The following is a 23,620-nucleotide window of genomic DNA, read 5'->3' on the forward strand; positions in this document are numbered from 1 at the left end:
CTCGTTATATTGACGATGTTTTTTTCATCTGGCATGCGGATATACAAGAATTACAACTGTTTTTGCAGTGGATAAATACATTAGATGAGCATCTTCAATTTACCAGCACCTACCATCAAACAGATATCAATTTCTTAGATATTTCCATCAAATTAGTTAATGGTCGTTGTACAACTTCCTTATATCGTAAGGAGTGCGAGAGGAATACCCTCTTACATTATACCAGCTTTCATCCCCAAAAGCTACATAATAATCTGCCTATAGGGCAGTTTCTACGGATACGGCGCATCTGCAGTACAAAAGTGGAGTTTGTCCGTCAAGCAGATGTTCTCAAAACACGTTTGCTTGAACGCGGCTATCCAGCGAAATATATAAAGAAAGCTTATAAGAGGGCATATAATGCTGAGCGCCAATGGTTGCTCCTTGATAAGCCTGCAGAAAGTGAAGAGTCTAAGATAGTGTGCACTATTCCACATTCCAATCTATCACGCAGAATTTCTAAGTTGATACATCAACATTGGGCGGTCTTAAAAACTCATGACATTTTCAAAGAACCGCCGATTATAGCGTATAGCAGAGGAAAAAATGTGGGCGATTTAGTTACACACTCTTTCTTGTCTATAAGAAGTACGAGGAGTGAGAATGAAAAACTAGGACATTGGCCGTGCAAACACTATTCACTGTGTAGTCAGGCGATTGAGGGTGAAGTGTGGACAGATAAACATGGGAAAACGCATAAAGCACGCCAATATTCTTCTTGCGATACATCCAGTGTGATTTACATTATTGTTTGCCCCTGTAACTTGTACTATATAGGTCGGACAAAACGCCAAATACGCGTGCGTCTCATCGAACACCGTAGCTGCATAACCACAGGAAAAACGATGGCTCCCATTGTGGCCCATTGCCAAGAAAAACAACACAGCTTCCAACAGCTGAGATGGCGAGTTTTAGAAGTTGTCACTATACAAAAACGGGGCGGGGATCCTAATGTGGTGTTGAATTTGAAGGAACAACAATGGATTTTTTACATGCATACAGTTAATCCAACGGGTTTGAATAATATGATAGAGTGGTACTCATTGTAAGACCGAAGTGACGTGTTGCCCACGTCATATACGTAAGGGAGTTTAAAATAGAGGCGGGAAGTGGCTAGACCGGAAGAGAATGGTTGAAAAAACGCTGAGAGACACAATGGCGGAAAACTGAGTGAGTAGCTATGCACGTTTGACAGTGGAGGAATGAGTGATGTATTGAACTGGGCTTTAACAAACGTTTTTATGGCGCAGAATATTGCCCTTGAAGAAGGACGACCACGTCTGAAACATTGTACAGTGTCGGGCACGGACACAAGAAAGCAATGTGGAGATGGATCACGTTGCTAAAATTCATCGGATGTGAAGATAAGGGGCTACAACATTGAAAACGGACAGGATTTATAAGCTAAGTGATTCTATTTAATTGATGTTACACAATTTATAAAATTTAAAATCGGAGAAATAATTTTTAAACGCACGGAGCACTTTAATTTTCAAGCACAAAAATCTCAAAAAAATATGGACTGACCGATGATTAAAAATAAGGCAGAGTGAACAATGGTACAAGTTGCCGCACAATGATGCCTATTATGAAGGTCTTGTAAGGAGTAGGACGCCAAAAAGGTGGGATATTTGAGAAGGGGGGTTTTTTGTATAACTATACAATATGTATATCTACAGCTCTAAAACTAAATTTTCAAATGGGAAAATTTGATAAAATGAGGAAAACAGAAAAAAAACTGAAAGGTGCAGCTGCAAAGATTAAATGTGTACAACAAGCATGGACATTGTTTAAAAATACAATCTTAGAAGCGCAGTCCAGATGTATTCCATGCATTAAGAAAGGTGAGAAGGCAAAATGATTACTGGCATGGTTAAAAGGTGTGGTGAAAGAGGTTATTTCATCCAAAAGAAATCCTTCAAAAGTAGAAGGATCCATCTGAAGAAAATAGGAAAAAGCATAAGCATTGTCAAGTTAAGTGTAAAACATTGATAAGGCAGGCTAATAGAGAATTTGCTAAGAGAGAATTTGAAATGAAATTGGCTGTAGAGGCAAAAACTCATTTTTGATTTATGTATCATCCATGAGTTCGTACAATTATATATGTTTGTAAGTTTATATTTTTAAGTACATTGTTTGTTGATTATTTTTTTACATTTTTACATGTATTATATATTATGATTTGATAAGTACATTTATACATGTTTTAATATTATTTATCATTTTTTTACATTTATACATGTATTTTTTTATGATTTGAGTATGTACATCTATACATGTTTCAATGTTTTTAATTTTTTTATTTACTAATTGTGATATTTATTGACATATTGTTTTGTTGTAGTTGCCCCTGAGGCAGCTCTACGAGCGAAACTCGGCCAGAGTCGGGCACATAATAAAGGGCTTCATGTGATCATCCGATTCCTATTGTTTTCACTCTAATACAGCCAACTGGATCGGTTTCCGATTTGTTTCTTGGGTCCATCCAATTTCACAAATAGCCAGTGCTGAATACATTCCTTTAGGCAGAAAAATGATAAAGCCCATATAGTTGTATTGATGGCATAACATTGCAATCAGATTTAGAAAGATAAAAAAGATTGCAATATATTTGAGTAGCTAAACAATGTGCAGTATACTTCACATTAAAAGGGTATCAGAGAGAAAGCTTCTTTCTTGAAAAAACAATTTGGGGTGCTGCTTTCTGGAATATACTCATATGGATTGAGAGACTATTTGTAATTTTTACCTCTCTAAAGACCTTTTTAGACGATTAATAGCCAAAACATGATAGGAAGGCATGGTAAAATATTTAGAAAACTTGAATGCTAACCAAATTATTTTAGGAGCCAGAGCAAAAATGTTTTCTTGTAAACTTTTTTAGCTTTATTTTTTAACTTTTTTTGGTTTGTTTTGCTCTCTATTGGAAGGCTGTTTTTATTTAAGATTTATTTTTTCATTTTTGCTTGTTTTCTTTTGTGACATCTTTTGCCATTTTTGGGGCTTGATTTTATTTTTCTCTTTTTTTAAATTTTTTTTTGCATGTTTTGTTCTTCCCCAGCCTCTCTTCTTCTCCCCCACCCCAAGAGGTCACTGTATGAGGCCGTAAGTGGGGTATGCTCAAGATCTATATCTGGAAGCATTTACTCACAGAAAGAGTGATGGAATGGCCGCCCAGGGGAGACCATGGAGATAGAAACAGCAACAGAATGCAAGAAAGCCTGGGAGAAGCACAGAAGATTTCTGGATGTGAAGGGAGGGAAAAGCCAAAGATCAACAAAAGTCTATGGAACTGCACCAAAAATGAAACTAGGAAGACTAGACATATCATCAGGTTCTTATCTGCGGTCAGATTCTGGCTTCTTTTTATCCTTTAAAATCGCTTGGATTTTAGTTAAACAATACCCTATGAGAAGGGGCTCTAAACTACAAATGCTGTCATTAAAAAGGAAAAGAAAAGAAAAAAAAAAAACAACTACATTATGTTACCAAAAAGACAAACTGGGCTTTCATAGTTCATAAATGTGTTCACTTTTATTTCTTGGATTGGTATCACAGCCTCCACAGGAAGAAAAACAACAACAACAAATAAACAGCATGAGAGCCAGTGATCTTCCCCCCTTACCCCCTTTTGTAAAGAGTTATTAAGAATGTAAATTTTGCTTCAAATGGAAGCCGAGCTTTAGTGCACTACGCCATGCAGAGCAGGCAGCTATGCCAATGCGGGATAGGATGAGTGCAACATGACCACATTATAAGCTTTTCAGTATGGGTCACACCCATTTCCTATTAGACCGCACACACACAGAGTTTATTTCACTTAATGTTCACCACACAGTACGATGGGCAGTTCCTAAGCCAAAAACATCTCTTTATTTATTTTTTTGACACTATCTATACTTCCATAGAGCCTTATTCAGTAAAGATTATTTCCATAGAATGGGGAAAACTCCTTATTTTTTAATAAGGCCCTACAGTGTTCCTGCAAAGAATTAACATTTACTGCACTTTCAAATGTAGTAATGCAGAGAGCACAGCTCTTCCAATTATTGGAAATGGTAAAACTGATTTTGCAAATTAAAGATGATCCATTTTAATTAGGAGGAAGCAGAAAATGCATTCAATATTTTTTAGGTTTTTGTATTCCTACTTTCATTTCATTAGAATGGTGATAGTCCCACATTGAGCTACTGACATTCACTGAAATAAATCATTTCAGTATTACTATTTAAATATGGAAAACAAAATAGGGAGAAAGAGGGAGTAGAAGGCAGCAGGAATAGATCTGAAATAAATTGTGAGGGTTTTTTTTTTCATTATCCAGCTTCTTTTCCAATCAGGATTAAATCCGTTGACAATAGCCTGAACCAATTCCATCACCTATATTAAAATGCCTTGATAAAAAAAATCCCAATTTAGTTTAAGAACAGTGATTGTAAACATCTTTAAGTACCAACATTATTCAACAAATAGTCAAAAAGAGTTTAGAATGTATTGTGCACTAACACAAGGTTGTTATATTTGGGAGTCAATTCACTGGAGTAACTTTCATCAGTACTAAACAAACAAAAAACAACATGGATGAATACTTAGGGCCTAATTTTCAAAAGAATTTACACTCTTAAGGGTGAATTTTAAAAGAGATTTGTGCGCCAAAAAGGACAGATAGGCATGCATCTAGCAAATGTACACATCTGATCTAAGTTATAAACCTTGCACGTGTCTGAAAAAATTGCCATACTTAAAAAGGAGCAGGATAGAGGCATTCAGGGGCAGGGCCAGCAAGAACATACATAACTTCAGATTTTTTAACCAGTGCAAATGGTGCATGTATGGCTATTATGTGAGGCCATTTACTTCTGCTATTTTTCAGGTCTAAGTCACAATAACACTCTTTATAGCAAATTATTGACTGTGTGAAGGGTCTGGCTCAACTGAGGGGCGTGCAGGCTGAATAACCAGGGAGGTTTGATAATCTAGGGATTAACTGGGCAAACATATTTGTAAAACTGGTTATTTCCTGCATGTGTGCATGTTATAATATTACTTCACTTGCATGTGTAAAAGCCAACATTTCCAAAGGAAAATGCACGATAAGCAGATGCTCGTGCAAGGGCTTAAAATTAGGAGCACACATGTGCATGCTGGGGTGTATTTTACAAAATGCACACACACTCGTACGAATGATACAAAATGCTAGTGCATGTGCTCTCACGCCCATGTATGCATGCTTATGGGTGCCCACGTGCTTTTTTTAAAGTTACCATCCTAAAACTGGGTTTTACATGTATAAATGCACTTTATTTGTGTAAGTGAGCTTTTGAAAATTGTTAAAATATATGCTATTGAATTGTCAATAGGTTTTACCCACATTGAGTACACTAATTGGGCCAGATTTTTAAAGGAACGCGCACAAATGTACACCCGATTTTATAACATGCGCCCGCTGCCATGCGCATGTTATAAAATCCGGGGTCGGCACGCGCAAGGGGGTGCACTCTTGTGCACCTTGCGTGCGCCGAGCCCAAGGGGAGCCCCAATGGCTTTCCCCATTCCCTCCTTGGAGGGAACTTTTTTTTTGATCCCCCCCACCTTTCCCTCCCTTCCCTTAACTAACCCACCCCCCGGCCCTACCTAAATCCCCCCCAACTTATTTGACGGAGTTATGCCTGCCTCTGGCAGGCGTAACTTGCGCGCGCTGGCGCACCATCCCCTGGCACAGCCGCTGTGCCGGAGGACTCAGGCCTGCCCCGGGAACGCCCCGGAACACCCCCGGACAGCCACCACGCCCATGGCTCCACCCCTAGACCGCCCCTTTTTCGACGCCCCGGGACATACGTGCGTCCCAGGGCTTGCGCGTGCCATCAAGCCTATGCAAAATAGGCTCAGTGCGTGCAGGGGTAGGTTTTCGGGGGTTACGCATGTAACCCTTTGAAAATCTACCCCATTGTGGGTAAATGGCTTTGAAATTTGCTTTGATAGAGTTTTATATTTGTATGCATAACTCCTTTGAAAATGTACCTATATTGGAATATAATAGAGACTTTTGTTCTTGTCAGTTAAAAAATCAAACCTTTGCAAATAATGTTTGAGTGCAGAGTTTTGATGAATCAATATACGAGAACAAAACTAAGTTGATGTTTCAATTGCTCATGCATTTTGCAGGGAGAGGCTTCCTAATTTAAATGGGTGAGCAACTGGGTTAAGGTATGAAAATGTGTATTAAAGATGTGCATTCATTTGCAAATAAAATGAAAAACTAACAAAATACCTTTGTTTAGTTTGCAAACAAAGAAATATCCTGCTGAAATTCAGATAGCATTTTCTTTCATTTTGGGAAGTAGCATGTACTATTTCCATATAATGTTCATGCACACTGTTTCTTAGTTGCATGCACTATTTCTTGAAATACAAAAATAAACAAGAAAGAGCCCTCAACAAAAGTACATTTTGGCAAAACCCCCCTGTGAGGATGGCTGAACAAAACTTCACTCTTCTAGAATCAGGAAACATGTTGACTCTAGGTTTTCTTCTTGCAACTTAACGCTTATTCAAATAAACAACAAATCAGATATCAGTAGACTGCCTATTTTTGCAGTGTACTTACAATAGCTTTAGGTTAGGTCAGAAATATTTCAGGAGCTGCCCTCTCCTGGAGACGTAGGGGCCTCCTTATCCCAGCTGGGCTCACAATCTCATTTCCCTCTGAGCATTGTCCCATCCACAGAGCTTTCTCCCTTTGTAGGAGTTATGGTGGACCAGGCTAAATGATTAGTCCTGCACATGCAAAAGGGAGGGAACAGGGTCACTTCATCACACCCCCCCAAAATGAGATGGAAAGAGTTTTTGGCCTGTACAATCCTAATGTATATGAACTACTTTAGGTTATATTTCCAAAAGAACATAAGAATTGCCATGCTGGGTCAGACCAAGGTTCATTGAGCCCAGTATTATGTCCCCGACAGTGGCCGATCCAGGCTGGAAGCACCCTGCAGATCCCATAAGGTAGACCCATTTCCTATTACTCACTTTCAGTGATATCAATAGCTTTCCCCAATCTACCTTGCCAATAATGTATTATGGATCTTTCCTCCAGAAGCCTGTCCAAATCTCCTTCAAAACCTGTCATGCCAGTCACCTTGACCACATTCTCTGGCAACATGGTTAAGGAACCCCTGGGTCTGAGATTCCTGAATCAAGGACCCCAGGAACAGGAATCCTGAGTTAGGAACCTCCCGTCCATGATTCTCGAGTCATGGACCCCCAGAGGCCTGAGTTTAAGAGGCCTCCATAAGATACACTCTGCCTTGAGACCCCAGGGCCACAGACCATCAGACTCAGGAACCTGAAGCCAAAATGGCCATGACCTTGGATCCCCAAGCCAGATAACTCCTGTCACCTAGGACTCCAAAGTCAAAGACCCTCTGCCCTTAAACAGTTTAGAATAGATACCCTCTAATCCAGGACCTCTGCAACCATGAGACTCAAGTCCAGTACCCCCAGATCCAAGAGACCCATAGCACAACTAAAAAGATGAGAATTTCCAGTCACAAACGTGCCAAAGCTATGTTTTAGAATGAAAGGATGCATTGAAATTCCAGAAGTATTGGTGATGCAGCTTTGCACATATCTCTGGCCTGTCTTTTTCTAGCATGAGTGAATAACATGCCATTTCTCAGCTCCTCCTCCTTACCTCTCTGTAGAAGTGCAGTTCCCCATCTTTCCTCAAGTCTTTAGTTTTCACCAAGGATCAAGAGAGTCATAAACAGAACAAAAAAAAGAAAAAGAGGGGGAGGGGGAGGGAGAGAAGGTGAGAGGAATAGAGGAATGTAGAGAAGGAAAGGGATTTTCATTTATTTACAATATTTATATTTGAGCTGGTGTACAATATAACAGTCATAAAACCGAATACATTAAAAAGATGGAGAGGAAAGAGGAGTACAAGAAACAAATGGAAAGAAGAGAGAGTAGGAAGGTGAACATGGCAGGCAAAGTCAGAGAATGGAGTGAATGAGTATTTGTTGGAAGTGGTAATTATAAAGGGAGATGAGAAAAGGGATGAAAAGGGCAAAGAGAGAGAGATAATACTTGAGGGGAAGGAAGAGTAGCTAGGGGGTTGACAATGTGAAAATGGGGAAGATATGATAAAATGAAGGGTCAGAGTGTGAATACAATTTAAAATTAGAAATAAATTAGTTAAAAAGATTCCCCAAAATATTGTTAGAAAATCAAACCCTTACCAGGATAATTGCATAACTAGGCAAAAACATTTTAATTTTATTTTCACCAAACAGAAATATGGGCCAATAAGTTGAAGGTGATTTATTTTTACTGGGCTAACTCAATATATCTGAGGTGAATTTTCAAAACTAGTTAAAATGTTCCTTTTTTGACCAACTAGATGTAAGTGCATAATTTAGCTGTTAATAGAAGGGTGGGGCCAGGGGTGTGGCTAGTTTGAGAATGAAATTTAGCCGGTTAGCACTGATTTTAAGTGTTAGCCAATTAAGTTATCTGGTTAATTCCAAGCAGCAAAATAGCAGGCCTAAATCTAGTTGGGGAAACTTTTTGTCTAGCTAGACAGACAATTTTTCAGTGGAAAACTTAGCAGATTAGGAGTGACTGAACATCCAGCTAAAGATAACCTGGTAAAAGTACTTGGTTAGCTTTCCTGCTCAACAAACTTTTGAAACTAGACCCACCAGCGACTTGCTTTTGAGAGCTATGCTTTCTTCATCCATCAGTGAAGAGATAGCACAATTAAACTGAGTTTTATGGAGCCAGCTAGGAATAACACCATCTGCATATACCAGGCGGTTGCAGGTTACATTACACTGACAGCTCAATAAAGGCATGGGGTGGGTGGAGGTGGGAAGTTTACAAAATTGACAGACACAATTGTCAGTCCCTTGTTGCAGTTTGCAGGGCCACAGGAATTCCCCACAGAATTTCCCTTGGGAAATGTTCCAGTGTGCATACCCTGCTTACAGAAGGGATCATGGACGTTTGCCTACTTTACAGCACGTGCAAAGTATGCCTCCTAAACCACCAAAAGTTCTTTCCCTATCTAACCTAATCTCACCCCTTCTCTCCACAGGTAAAAAGTGTGCGTTTGAATTAATTCTCTGTTGCAGGGGTGATTTGATTTCAAAACATGGCATTCAGAAGAGAAGTGTCACAGAAAAGGAAGTTATTCATTTCTAAAAATGTTTTTAACAGTTATTTTTATTAATGGTAAAAATAGATACAATGATATATCATTCAAGCCATCATCAGAGTTATCAACAAACAAAAAAATAAAGACTCCATATAGCATAGGATGCAGATTCATCAACAGTTCTGTTCACCAGGCCTTTTCATTTTACTTCCAATTAGCAATTCCCCAAAGCAGTATCATACAGCCTCACAACAAAACATATACACACAACATTCAGTCCTTACCATTCACATCAACAATAAGACAGCAGTGATTGGATCATCAATTCCATCACAGTGCAAGGCACCTCACTGGAGCCTGAAATTGAACTTGCTCCTACCAAATTGAAGACACTCTATCCCACAAACGGAAATACCCCTTCAATATTAAAAAAAAATAAAAAAATCTTAGGACAATCCTTCTACTTATTTTTTCAAATATCTTTAATAAAGAGCTGTGGGAGGCAAGATGGCGACATAGGTACGGAGTTGAATGCCGGCTGCCTGAGTTTTTCCTTTGAACCATTTATTTTTGAGTGACATGCCTTCGAAAAGAAAGGGGAAGGTAAGGATCTTTCCGCCTGAGACCTTACCTTCCATGGGGCAACTGGATATCATTCGTTTCATGCACCAGCTGGAACAAGTAGATAGTACCGGTGAATCTGATGTGAGCCCCTGCGGGGGAGAGCAGGGGACTCCTGCAGACGAGGCCTCTCTCAGCTCGGACATCAGACCGCCCCCGGCGCAGTGTGACCCCGATGGAGAGACTTCCCGGTCGCAGGTCGATGACGCGGTCAGTGCGACTGGGGAGGTGGAAGTCGACCCAGGAAACATGCCGAGAACGAGGGAGTCCGCCCGGACAGGAACGGAGGGTTCTGCTGGAGCGGGAGCCTCGGGGACCTCGAGTCAGGAAGTTAGCCTCGGAGAGAGAATCGAGGGAGTTTCGGTGGACCGAGGTCAGAATCAAATATCTACCGGCATGGGAGGTGAGTCCCTGGTATTTCCATCTAGGCCGGAGGCAGTGACACTTGAGTCGCTTTGGGACTTGGTGGCAGGCCAAGGACAGGCTATGAAAAGACTAGAACAAAAAATGGACTCCCTGAATTACAACTTTCAACAAAAGATACTTGGAATTCAGGAACAGGCTATGGAGACATCGAATAAGATTACAGAGACTGAAAATAAAATTCAATCTCTGCAAGCTGTTAATGTGGCTGTAATAAAAGAACAGATGGCCTGCTCCAAACGTTTAGAAACTCTAGAAAATAACATCAGGCATTTAAATTTACGAATTATGAATTTCCCAAGAGTTGCTGGAGAAATTCCCTTTACCACATTAAAGAGACTCTTCAGAGAAGGACTTGAATTTACAGAAGAAAATATGCCATCTATAAATTTTTGTAGATTCCTTAATAATAGTAATAGACCTTCTGCTGTAGGGCCTCCACCAATATCGGCTATTCCATTAAATTTAACCAGCTTCTTAGAAAACACTGATATGGATGTAATTGAAAGAAATACATTGCTTGTTGCGTTTATTTCTGTGCATGACCTTAACAATGTGATGCGTAATTTCTTCAGAAAATTTCCTTTAATTTTTCATGGTCAAGCACTAAGAATATATCCGGATTTAGCTCCAATGACACAAATAAGGAGGAGAGAATTTCTGTCTTTAAGACAAGATGTTATTTCTCTAGGTTTTGCATTTACACTTCGTTACCCATGTAAGTGTATTATTAAGAAAGGGGATGATTGTTTTATATTTTTCCAGTCAGAACAACTTCGTCAATTTATAGATGCCCGTAGACCAACCAGCTCCTCCCCGGTCAATTAAGAAAGGGTTTTATAAATAATGATGTTTCCAGTTAAATACTCTATGTTAAGGCCACTGAGTATATAAAAATTTATATAAATTAATCTCTCACTTAGATTTCACTTGCCTCCTCTCAAATTTTCAGGTGATGAAATATATTCAAGTTGTCATCGGTAGAGAATAAATTGATTTATGTTGTTTACATTTTTTTCGAATATAAGGAAAAGTGATATTATGTATATGTTTCTTTCTTTTGCTTATTTCTTCTCTTTTTTTTAGTAATTACTGTTTGATCTGCTTCATTTTTTTTGTTTATGACTTACACACCATAGCAGAAGTAAAGTTACACAGCAGGGGACCCTGGCGCACACCAATGTGCGTATTTGTGCACTAATTTCAAGCTAATATCCAGGAATGCCCATGCCCTGCCCAGACTATGCCCACTCCCCATCACTTTTTGGAAAATATTTTTTTGTGCACGCAGCGGGAGATATATGCATATCTGGGCGACTTTTAAAATAGGCTGGGTGCACACCAGCTCAACATAATCGCTCATCTCCTAATTGATGCATGCATCAGGCTTTTAATTTTCACCTAATACTGTATAAGGGGCAGTGCAGAGTTGTTTGAAAGTTAGCCTCCTTGAATATAATAATGCCTCTGAATTAATCTATGTTGCAACCACACCTTGAGTATTGTGTGCGGTCTGTGGTATCACATCTCAAAAAAAAAAACCCAAAAAAATAAGAGAAGTAGAAAAGGTCTGAGAAGGGCAATAACAATGATAAAGTGGATGGAATGACCTTCTTATAAAAGAAGACTTAACAGATCAGGGCCCTTCAAATTGGAGAAGAGACAGCTGAGGAGGGTATAATAGAGATCCATAAAATTATGATTGGTGTGGAACAAGCAGTAAATAGGGAATGGTTATTTATTTTTATTTATCGAGTTTTATATACCGTCATTCGGTTTTGCCATCATAACGGTTTACAAAAATATGAAGGTTACAAGGTTAAGAGGGATAAACAGGTTTATACACGTTAAAAAGTACTAGAACTAGGTAACACACCATGTAACTAACTGCTAGCAGATTTAAAACAAATATAAGGATGTATATTTTCAGTCGATGCATGATTAAACACTGGAATTTGTTGCCAGCAAATGTGATCAAGTCTAGCAGTATAGCTGAGTTTAAAAAAATGTTTGGACATGTTTTTGGAGGACAGGTCTATTGATAATTATTAGCCAGGTAGATCTAAGAAATCACAACAGGGAATGGTGTCTGTCCATTTAGGGTCTAACAGGTTCTTCTCAGAGCCAAACTGGCCACTGTCAGAGAAAGGATGCTGGACTTGATGGAACATTTGTCTGACCTAGCATGGACTTCTTATGTTCTTATGACAGTCACTTCGTGACTGGATCTAGCAGTACAAACTAGGCTAAAATCTTTTTAGAGTCAACGCTATTACTTTTTAAACAATTGTATTGAGTAAACTTTATTAAACTAGGGTATAACGAGATAAAGTCCAAAGTCACACAGATTGCCATTAGTAGAGGGGATCTGAATTTATATTCCTGTATTTTTCCTGACGTGTAGCTCAGTGTTCTAATCACCGGGCCACGAAAAACCTTCTCTCTAAATAAAAGTAATTTATGATATCACTTTTGCTAATCATAATTTAAGTTTGAAAGTCTAAAACTGCTACATCCATATGGGTGATTAATGATGTTATTTTTCTATCTACATTTTCCTAATTAAATAGACTGGTTAATTATGCTTAATGAGTATGCTGCTGTGGATATAATTAACACAATTTCTTCTTAACACTATACGAATAAACACACAAAATAAAAATGTCTACTTAATATCAGCTACAGATTCCTCAGAAGCCTAGAGAATTAGAAAGAGTATAGTATCATGATACCCTCCTTACTTGTTTTAGTGGCAAGAAGTAGGATTTTGGAAACTAGTTTTTTTTTTTTATGTACCCTGCCTCTTTGAAAAACGGTGATGGTGGTGGGGCTGAAAATGAAAATTCCATATGCCTAGATTAACTTCTTATTCTAGCTTCTGCTATTATCACAGGTATGCATAATACAGAACTATTGTACTGACAGTTACAAAGTGATGCAATAAATGATGGCTGAAAAGACCATCTGGCCCATCCAGTCTGTCTAGTAAAGTATTTAGGGTTGTAACTGCTATTCTACCCTCATTTGTTTGATGCATGTTTTTATATGAACTAAGATGTTAATGGTCATACCATTTAGATCTTACACCATTTATGTACTAACTTGTGCTAAATTTGTAAGGTTACTGCAGGTGAACTTTCAAAAATAGAACCCAAGCTAAATCAGCTATTAATGCGGTATATACTAACTTAATGATATGCATATCATAGCAACTATGGATTTTCTGCAGTAATATTTATCACAGCCACAATATTTCATTGCTTGGCCATGCTAAGTTTTTGTAGCATTTGTTACAAAAGAGTGTGGAGAGCTTCTACATGAATGAAAAGGAAGGAAGAATAGGGGAACGAGAGGGAGTCAAGGATAAGAAGGAGGAAGGAGAGGGCAAGAGACAGAAGAGGACCTAAAGAGGGAGGTAACGAAAAAAAGTGAGGGAGCTCCCTCTGCATCCTGATACGTTAGATGTAGAAATGGTATTAAAAGCATCACACTGCTACCTAGATAAGATCTTAGATCTCTAACAACTATTTCAGCACTGAGGAGAATGAACTTTACATGACAAAGTCCAAGAGCATTATTCACCTTTCTAGAGGCAAAGAAAAGCAAAAGATCCATAGTGATAAAAGACAGGTTGTAGAAGACAACCATGGTCATGAAGTATTTGTGGATGTCCCTTGGATACAGCAGAATACCACTAAAAAAGGAGGAAACACTGCAAGAAACAATTTTGAGAGAAGATTGCAAAGTTACAAGTGTATCAATCCTTGACCTGAGGAGGCAGACCATGTTCCATCCTACTCCTTAATGACCTGCTGCTAGCACTGTACCATACTTTCCTAAAACTGGACACAGGCTTGGCTATAGCACCTTCCACATAAGTGAAAAGAGCATGTAGGACCAGCAAATCTGATCAGACTCTCTTCTGCTGCACATCCCAGTATCCCTGAGCCAGGCAGACCCCAGTTCAGGACCAGGAAGCATACCTTTTCCCCTGATATTCAAATACTGTTTTTATCTCCACCACCTCCACAGGGAGGCCATTCCATGCATCTACCATCCTCACTGCAAAGAAATATTTCTTCGGATTGTTCCTCAACATACCCCTTTCATCCTCAGTCCATGACCCTTTGTTCTAGAGCCTCATTCTGTTGAAAGAGGCCTGCCTCCTGGGCATGGAAACCTTGGAGGCATTTAAATGTCTCTATCATATCTCCCTTATCTCGCCTTTCATCCAGGGTATACAAGTTCTGATCTATAAGTATGTTCCAATATGCTTTAGAACAAAGACCACTGATTATTTTAGTAGCCACCATATGGATGGACTCCATAGGTATGAAGGAGTGCTCTCCATAACTGTATACAATATTCAAAATGAGGTCTCACCAGGACTTATAAAGGGGCATTATCATCTCTTTTTTTCTGCTGACCATTCCTCTCCCCATGCAGCCAAACATCCTTCTGGCTTTGACCATCACCTTATACACCCCATTGGCCAGCTTAATATCAACAGATACGAATACCTCTAAATCCCACTCTTCCTTCATGCTTAGAAGAATCCCCCCCCCCCACCCCATACTGTCCCTGTCCCTTGGGTTTATGCAGCCAAAATACATGACTCTAGCATTTCTCTTAGCTGCCAGACTCTAGACTATTCCTCAAGCTTTATTAGATCCTTCTTCATAGTTTTTACACCTTCCTTGTTGTCTACCTTACCCGATGGATCAGGTAAGTGACTGATCGGGGGCTTGGGTCTTGTCCAAGGCCTTGGCATCAGCCCGGGCCTAGGCTGAGACCCAGACATTGGCTCATCCAATGCCCTAGACAAGGCCTTGGATTTGAACCTAGACCCAGGCCGAGGTGCCTGTGTCATGTTTGGGCATAGGCCACAGATCCTGATTTGTGCCTCAGCCTATGTCCTAGGCAAGGCCCTGGCCTTGGACTTAGGCCTAGGCCCGATGTATTAGAACATAAGAAATTGCCATGCTGGGTCAGACCAAGGGTCCATCAAGCCCAGCATCCTGTTTCCAACAGAGGCAAAACCAGGCCACAAGAACCTGGCAAGTACATTTATTTTAAATGAATTAATTGCATTTATTTTAAATGAATTAATTGCATTCATTTTAAATGAATGCAACAAATAAGGTTCATTTCATTTGGGGCCCCATCAATTCTTTTCGGGGTCCCCCTAATGAAATGAATTACCCTTATTCATCAAGTTTTTGAAATACATTTAAAACAAATGCACATCCCTAATACCCAACAGTATCATTCATACTAACATGAATGAGCAGCATTGGATAGAAGTCAGTAGGCTTGGATTTTGGCGCTTGGAAATAGCACAACATGTTTGCCCCTCAGTCACCAACTACCACTATTCTCCACATCAAGTGCAGTGGTTGTTGAGCCTGTAATTTTGAAGTTTGCAGGTTTGGTTCCTTCTCATCTTGGGATGAGTTCTCCTTATCCACTTCTGCATACCAGTTCTTCAACTCGAGTGAAATTGGAGTTGGGGGTATAGGTTATGATGGGTGTAGTAATATGGGTTCAGATGTCATCTTGTGGTCTAGTTTCACCTTTCTCTCTTCTTGAGTTTTACATCTTTGATGCCTTGTTAAACTTTTCATTGTTAGATTATCAACAATTGCGCTTAGAATATAAAGCTCTTTTTATAAAGACTCATAGAAATGTTTTTACCTCTCAGATTAAGCTCTGGCAAAATAGACCATTTAAATTATTTGATTTGGTTGGTAGATTAGTTGAGAAAAAGAAGCCTCTTAACTCACTTGAGGGACACCAAATTGATTGTATCTCCCTTCTGGTGAGGATTTACAATTAGATACCCATTGTGATTTTTTTGAGACTTTATCATCAATGGAGGTGAGTAATTTGTTAGGACAATCGAGCTCATCTAAATGCCCATTAGATCCCTGTCCTATGTGAGTTTTGAGTTCTCTTAAAGAGGAGTTTCTAGAGATTTTTACTAGATTGATTAATATCTCTTTATGTGAGAGAAGGGTCCATGATGTTTTAAAGACTGCTGTGGTATACCCAGTTTACAAGAAGGAACAGCTTTGTAGTTAAAGACCCAAAACTTATAGACCAATTTCTAATTTAATTTCTATAGCGAAGTTGTTAGAGAAGGCTGTGTTTAGTTAAATGAGCAATTTTTTGGATGATTATAATATTTTACACCCTAATCAAAGTGGTTTTTTAAAAACTATATTACTCACTTTTAGTTTCAGTTAATAACTATTTGTCGAGGGTTAAGGTTAGAAGACGTTCGGTTATGGCTATATATATTTGGAATTGTCTTCTGCTTTCAGTTTAGTTAATCATGAAATTCTTGGTCTGTATCTTCAATCTCTTGGAGTATCAAGGGTAGTAGTACAATGGTTTTCCTCTTTCTTATCTCATAGAGATCAGCAAGTTCAAGTGGGTACTCAGTGCTCTGACTGGTATCAGTTGGTTAGGGGCATGCTGCAGGGCTCTGTACTCTCCCCAACTCTTTTTAACATTTATATGCTCCCACTGTGTACTTTATTGAATTCTTTTAATATTTTTATAGAGTTTTTCCTGGCGATATTCAGCTGTATTTTGAAGTTCATACTGATGTTCAAGTTATACGTACTATGATTTCTACTTGTCTATTGGCTATTGCAAACTGGATGCAGGATAATGCTCTAGTATTGAACTTAAAGAGGGCCGAGCCCTTTTGGTTTTCGCATAGATCTTGGCCAGAGATTTGCCTATTTTTTCAATTGCGAGTGATAATATAAATTTGATTGATCAAATTCACAGATTGGGGTTTTATTTAGATCCATCGTTAAATTTTAAGAAGCAAATTAATAATGTTATCTCTTCAGACTATTTCAAGTTAAAACAACTTGAAATAGCTCCTCATTGAGCAAACATATTTTCATACATTAGTCCAGGCCTTTATTCTGACTACCCTGGACTATGCTAATTTGTTACATTTAAGGATTCCAAGGAATAGGTTAAGAGCTTTACAGTTTTGGCAGAACTCTGCAGCCATGTTGGCTTTGAACACCTCTTGACGACAGCATGTTACACCGTTATTATTCTAACTTCATTAGCTACCTGTGGAACAGAGGGTCAAGTTTAAAATCCTGACCCTCATGTTTAAATCGATTCATGGTTTGCCCCAAAATATTTAACCAATTTATTTAATGTATATGTTCCATCTAGAATGTTATGTTTAGCTTCTAGAAAACTGCTAGAATTGCCTCCTGTGAAGGAAATTCATTAACAAGATACTAGACTTCGGGCATTGTCATTTAGGGGTGTTAACTTTTGGAATGATTTGTCCAATGACATAAGGGATTTATCAGACTTTAAAATATTTCATAAGTATGTTAAAGCAGTTTTATTTACTGAAGCATTTTATGACTAATTTTAATATTTTATTTTTTAATGTTTGCTTTGACATTGTTTTATATTGATTTTGTAATCCGCTTAGCTTAATAAAGTTATTATAGGTCGAATAGAAGTATTTTAAATAAATAAATACATTTAAAATGTAGTCCTCATTTTCCGAGATACTTCTCAGTCGTGCCATCTCCCTTCTGAATTCCACCACTTGTTTCCAGAGTGAGTTGACCTGTAAACATCTTTCACACTGAAACAGTTTCTCACTTTTCTCTGCTCTATCCATCTCTCTGTGCTTCCCCTTTTACTCTCTGTGCTCCCCTCGTGCTGTCTCTTGCAATAGCCTCTCCTCTTGCAGAAGTCACAAATACACCATCCTGGCTTCAAACTGCTTCATGTGATATTTTGCCATTTAAATAGGCTGAATCAGGATGTAATTTGAGGCCCAAAGGAGGAGACACATTATTCCAGTTAGCAGAACCATGCTAAATAATGGGCTATTTAGCATAGGTTAATATATAAATGGATTATTCCTAATGTGCTCATAATGCTATATTTGGATGTTCATTTTATCTATTAGAATAGGTGCTTCACTAAGAATTATCAAAATCACATTAATGGGGAATTTTCAGCCATTAATAGGTACTGTTGTACTGTTTAGCACAGGCATTACAGGTTAAGACACTTTAACACATAGGCCCCTTAATTTCAATAAATACAAACCCAGAGGAGTCATAATTTCATGTCACCATTATCCAATCAGTTTTACTGGATATTGGTCACTTCACTGGTAGAAGTGTATTTGGTAATTCAGACCTCTTATTATTCATTTCTAACTATATTTTTATTTTCTACACTTCAGGAACTAAAGTCCGTATTTACAAATTTAGTAATGGCAAGTGGCGAGTGTTACTGTAAATATTTGTCTAACATTACGATTGCATACTTGTCTTAAAAAATGTTAGGTCTGAGTGAGCAAATGAATTTTTGCCATTCTTTGCCTATGGGAAAGATATTTATTGTATAAGACTTGTCTCGCAGGAAATTTATAGGATGCCCGACACAATTTTGCTTTTTATATTTAATGAATATAAATGTATGATTTATTTTGTGCACATAAGGATATATTCTTAAAAATAAAGAGTCCCCATATGTAGAGACTATAAGATCTCCACTAAATGGCCCTAGTTCCCATCCCTTGATTATATACCAGCAAAGAGACATGCCATTCAAATCAGCACCTTCCCCACAGGTTGTCTGTAACTGGCTGCCCTTTTAGGCACAAGAGGGGGGCTAGCCCTAGTTAGAGTGTAGCAGTGTAGATTCGATTTTGAAGGAGAAGGAGCTGTTTCAGTGTGTTCTCCAAGTGTTCTTTCCAACAGGCCGATACAGTACAGTGCGCTCCGACAGAGCACACAGTTAGCCGGCATTTGGACGCGCGTTTTCGACACACTAGCTTTACCCCTTATTCAGTAAGAGGTAATAGCACGTCCAAAACGCGCGTCTAACCCCCCCGAACCTAATAGCGCCCGCAACATGCAAATGCATGTTGATGGCCCTATTAGGTATTCCCGCGCGATTCAGTAAGTTAAATGAACAACCTGTTTTGATCTCGACCGCTGCTCAACCACCCACTGTAGGAATTAACTAAATAACTTGAAATACACGCAAGAAATTGAACAGCCCATTGGGACACATCGATCGTAATAATATTGACCTTTGAACTAAAACCCAAGTAGATGGAATGAGTCTGGGTGTACCGGTAGAAGGTGAAAAGTGGACTCGATGTCCATCTTTGCCATCTGTGCCAGGTGGCCAGCCCTTTTTATCATGTCTATGGCAGAATCAAAGGAGGTGTAAGATACAGAGCATAAGCGGGGATCAATCAGATTATTGACTAAATTCCCAGGAGGGTATGACAAATTATGGATGACTCTGATGCCCCGGTTCCTTTTTTGGAACCATACCCATAGTAAAAATAACATTTGGGAAGGGGGGGGGGGAGCGAATGGGCTGGCTTTTCTACCCTTAGAAAGTTCAGACAATATCTTGTTATAAGCCTCCTCTCCATGCATAACCAAGAACCATGCGTTGCAGGGGGCTGTACTTAGGGTTGGTGGGTCAGCTAGGCATGGGATTTTAAAACCGTGAGTGAAACCATCTGCGATCTGATAAGCCTTATCAGAAAAGGGGTAGCTTTGTAACTAGGGATGCATGGCATTAGTGTTGATTGGTGTTGGAGCCAGCAACCTTGGATGGGCGGGTGTAGTGGCATTCTGCAGTCTCTGGAGCCTCGGCATTGTGAAACTGGGTGAGACCCGAGATTGCAGGTAGAGCAGGAATGCTTAAATTTACAATTGGACCATGAGCAGTGACCCACATTAAACTGTCTGTAGACATCATGCCTCCCGCTAACGGGGTGTGTAGCTCTCTCCTGTGGCCCACACAAAACGCTCGTTAGCCTGTTGTGCCACGGAGATTTGTGCAAGGTCATCTCATCAAGCCTTAGATCAAGCATTCTATCCCTCCAAGATATAGAGCTATCCTGTGACATATTCTTCCTGAATCTTATATTGTAATTCAATCACGGCCAACCGCCCGCTTCTGAGCTTTCATTATTGTGTCCAGGAACCTTATTAGAAAAGGGGACTGCTCTGGTTTATGCTCAACTATAACACTCATAAAGATGTGAAACGCACTAACCCAGTTATGGATGTTTTTTGAAAATGTGGGCCATTTTTCTTTTGCTTCATTAACCACTTCCTTGTCACGACCTTCTGGGTCGTCTGCCTCCAGGTCTTTTATTAGAAGGGAGAATATATCAATAAATTCCATCTTCCAAATTTTCTTCTTGATACTTTCTGGAACACTGTAAGCCAAAGAGCTAACCCCACATAGGATTTCTCCATAGGAGGGAAGGGTGTAGCATTCTGAACCGCGGGAACTGGCGACACACCAGCGGTCTGGATTACGGGCACCAGTGTCAAGCTCTGGGTGCCATGTCCAGGGCTGGAGCGCTGCCTGGCCATGATGGAAAGCTCTGCTCTGGGAGAGAGCCTGGAAGAGATTCCCACACTGTTGCTGTGGAATCTCTTTGTCTTGGATCATGCTTTTTCTTTTTATAAGATTTTAGAGCATTGCACATTACCCTGGCTAAGGCTTCCTCCTCCCCGCTACCCTCAGAGGAGGAACCCATATCAGAGCTGCTATTTGAGACACCCGCCTTACCTATACTCCTGCCCTGAGGGCTGACCCAGTCTGTGACAGGAGTGTGAGATGCTGCATGCTGTAGGTCGAGTTGGGGTTCTTCTCTTCAGGAACCCTTTCTGGGCATTGGATGCTCTGCCATGCACCACCTGATCCACTCTGCACTGTGTGTTTTTGCCTGTTCCTGTATCTCTAACATGAGAACTTCTATATCATCTTGGCTCACGCGTGGTTGTTTTGCTGCTCTCTGTCTGACTTGCAGTGTTGTAACTGCAGATTGATTGTTGGTGGCAGCTCTGCCTTTTTTTGATACCCGCGTATTCCTGTTTGCTGACTTTGCCCTACCGCTTCTAGGTAGAGACTGTGCTGGAGCTGTGTCCTTTCTCTTGGGAGTCATATCTGTAGGTGTAGTAATGCAAGAATGTACTGCAAGAGAGAAAACATATGTTCGAAGATTTCAAATGGATAATTGTAGAACATGTGCTTACATCATAGCAAGGAGGAGACAAAATATCTATAGTCAATCGCAAATAAAATGAATGGATTTGCCCTTCTTCAAACTATACAGCCAGCAGGTCTTAACGATAAGATTGAGTGGTTCTCACTAATATAATTCACCTCAGTGTTCCAAGTTTGATCAGTAGTGACGCAGTAATGACATCACATCCGCCTGTCAATCTTTGACAGATGGAGGGATTCCCTTTTAAAAATGGCGCGTCTCCAGTGTTTCTTTGTCAGTTAAGAGTATAGCACCTGCACTGCGCCAGTAGCCCATAGCACCGTAATAGTAAGTACTAACTACTTTAAGAAGCTTTCCGCCATCTAATATGGAATCTAGTTTTCATGACTTCTTTTGAATTTTGTTGCAGTAAATAATTTTAGCGCTAGCTGACCGCACCACTAGAAACTCTGTCAGTGGAAGTAGAAGTCAGACGCTACATCTGACAGCAAAGCAAGCAACAAGTATGTGTCTTAACGTATCCATATTAGCCATAAGAGTAAATTGTGTATACAAGACTTAAGGACTTACTCATTCTTTTCCTTACAGATCAGTCCACCAACTGTCCACGCACACTAATGCCGAGCTACCCTGAAGAAGGAGTCACAGAGCTCTGAAACATTGCGATGGCTTGATCAACAAACATTAGTGGACTTTTTCAGATAAGTGTGACTGACACTTGACACGATAGCTTCATATGTAAGAATCATCAAAATTCATATCAAGTGACCTAATGATTAAAAAAGCCCTAGTGCTCACAGGGTTTAATCTTGAGGATAGCCATAAATTGAATAGTGGCACCATATGAAGGTCACTTGAAACTTAATGAGCCTCCTTACGTAGTAAGTTTGTGATTTAATTTAGAGAGAAAACAAACGCATGCTGGGAGCCTCCCCTTCCGTTGCGCACGTTGAAAGATGCTGCCGAGTAGCCGCTGTGTTATGCAATCTGAGCCGGTGATGACCACCCCATATATTAGCTTGCTATCTGCCCCCATAAACTTGCTTGCTATCATTTGCCATCCGGAAGATGGCCACCCCTATACAATTGAATACTATCAGCCTAAGATGGCTGCACCCATATATAACCTGCCACCTTCAAGATGGCCACCGTCCTGTAGTTCACCAAATCAAAATGGCTGCCACCATGTGCTCCCTAACCAAAATGGCCACCACCATGTATTTTTGGGAGCCCTCTTGGTGGCCATCTTTGGAAGGACCAATATCATCACAATGCCATTGACCCTGGAATGGCCACACACTGCCCCAGGAAGCATGGCCACACACTGAGATGCAGAAACACAACCAGGTAAAGCCCCCCCACACACAAACACGAATAGCACTGCATTGCATATGCAACATCTCCCCATCTAGCTTTCTCCTCCTTGCCTTCTAAACAATAATTTCTGGCTGTATATTCTTTTGGATAGCTCGAGCACCGCACTCACCTCCCTCTCCCTTTCCCAAACCCCTTACCACCAATCTCCTTTTGAACTGCTGTCCCGGTCTGCTCATAGACTGCTGTCCCTATTGCTGCCGGACTGTTGTCCTGGTTTTTTCCTGGACTGCTGTCCGTTGAATTTTTTTTTTTTAATTACTTTTTTTTTTTTTTTAAGTGCTGCCGATGTAAATGTCATCCTCGCTGACAATCCCGCTGCCACTGTCATCCCACTGGCAATCAGGCTACAGCCGGAAGCTGCGTGTCTCTCCTCTGCTGCTCCTGCCGGTGTGAAGCCTGCCTCTCTCCTTGCTCCTGCCAGTGTTCCCCCGAGAAAAATGCTGCTCTCCTGAAAATGCTGCTGATGTTCCCCTGAGAAAAAACGCTGCTCTCCTGAAAATGCTGCTCCTGCCAGTGCCGGGCGAAAAAGGGGCCCACCGCAGCGCGGCTTCCCTTCTTCAGCCTGACTTCAGTGTCGTGAAAAATCATGGAAACTGTTATAAAGAATAAAATTACAAAACATTTAGAAAGACAAAGTTTAATGGGACACAGCCAGCATGGATTTACCCAAGGGAAGTCTTGCCTCACAAATCTCCTACATTTTTTTGAAGGGGTGAATAAACACGTGGACAAAGGTGAACCAGTTGATATGGTGTATTTGGATTTTCAGAAGGCGTTCGACAAAGTACCGCAGGAGACGCTTCTAAGAAAACTAAAAAGTCATGGGATAGGAGGTGATGTCCTTTTGTGGATTGCAAGATGGTTAAAAGACAGGAAACAGAGAGTAGAATTAAATGGCCAGTTTTCACAATGGAGAAAGGTAAACAGTGGAGTTCCTCAGGGATGTGTAC

The 23,620-nt window shown here is 40.0% G+C and overlaps 1 long non-coding RNA gene across 2 annotated transcripts; it reads left to right on the forward strand.

Moving 5' to 3' along the window:
- Positions 1-9,931: 9,931 nt before the first annotated feature.
- Positions 9,932-23,350, forward strand: LOC115093784. 2 transcript variants are annotated; one of them, XR_003857409.1, is made up of 4 exons: positions 9,932-10,220; positions 21,703-21,796; positions 21,882-22,174; positions 22,948-23,350. It is a non-coding gene; the product is annotated as an uncharacterized LOC115093784 (long non-coding RNA). The 2 variants fall into 2 exon arrangements; XR_003857408.1 differs by lacking the exon at positions 22,948-23,350 and having other exon boundaries at positions 9,941-10,220; positions 21,882-22,939.
- The last annotated feature ends 270 nt before the right edge of the window (positions 23,351-23,620 follow it).

This window comes from Rhinatrema bivittatum, chromosome 6 (assembly GCF_901001135.1).
Source record: "Rhinatrema bivittatum chromosome 6, aRhiBiv1.1, whole genome shotgun sequence".
Classification (NCBI taxonomy): Eukaryota; Metazoa; Chordata; class Amphibia; order Gymnophiona; family Rhinatrematidae; genus Rhinatrema; species Rhinatrema bivittatum.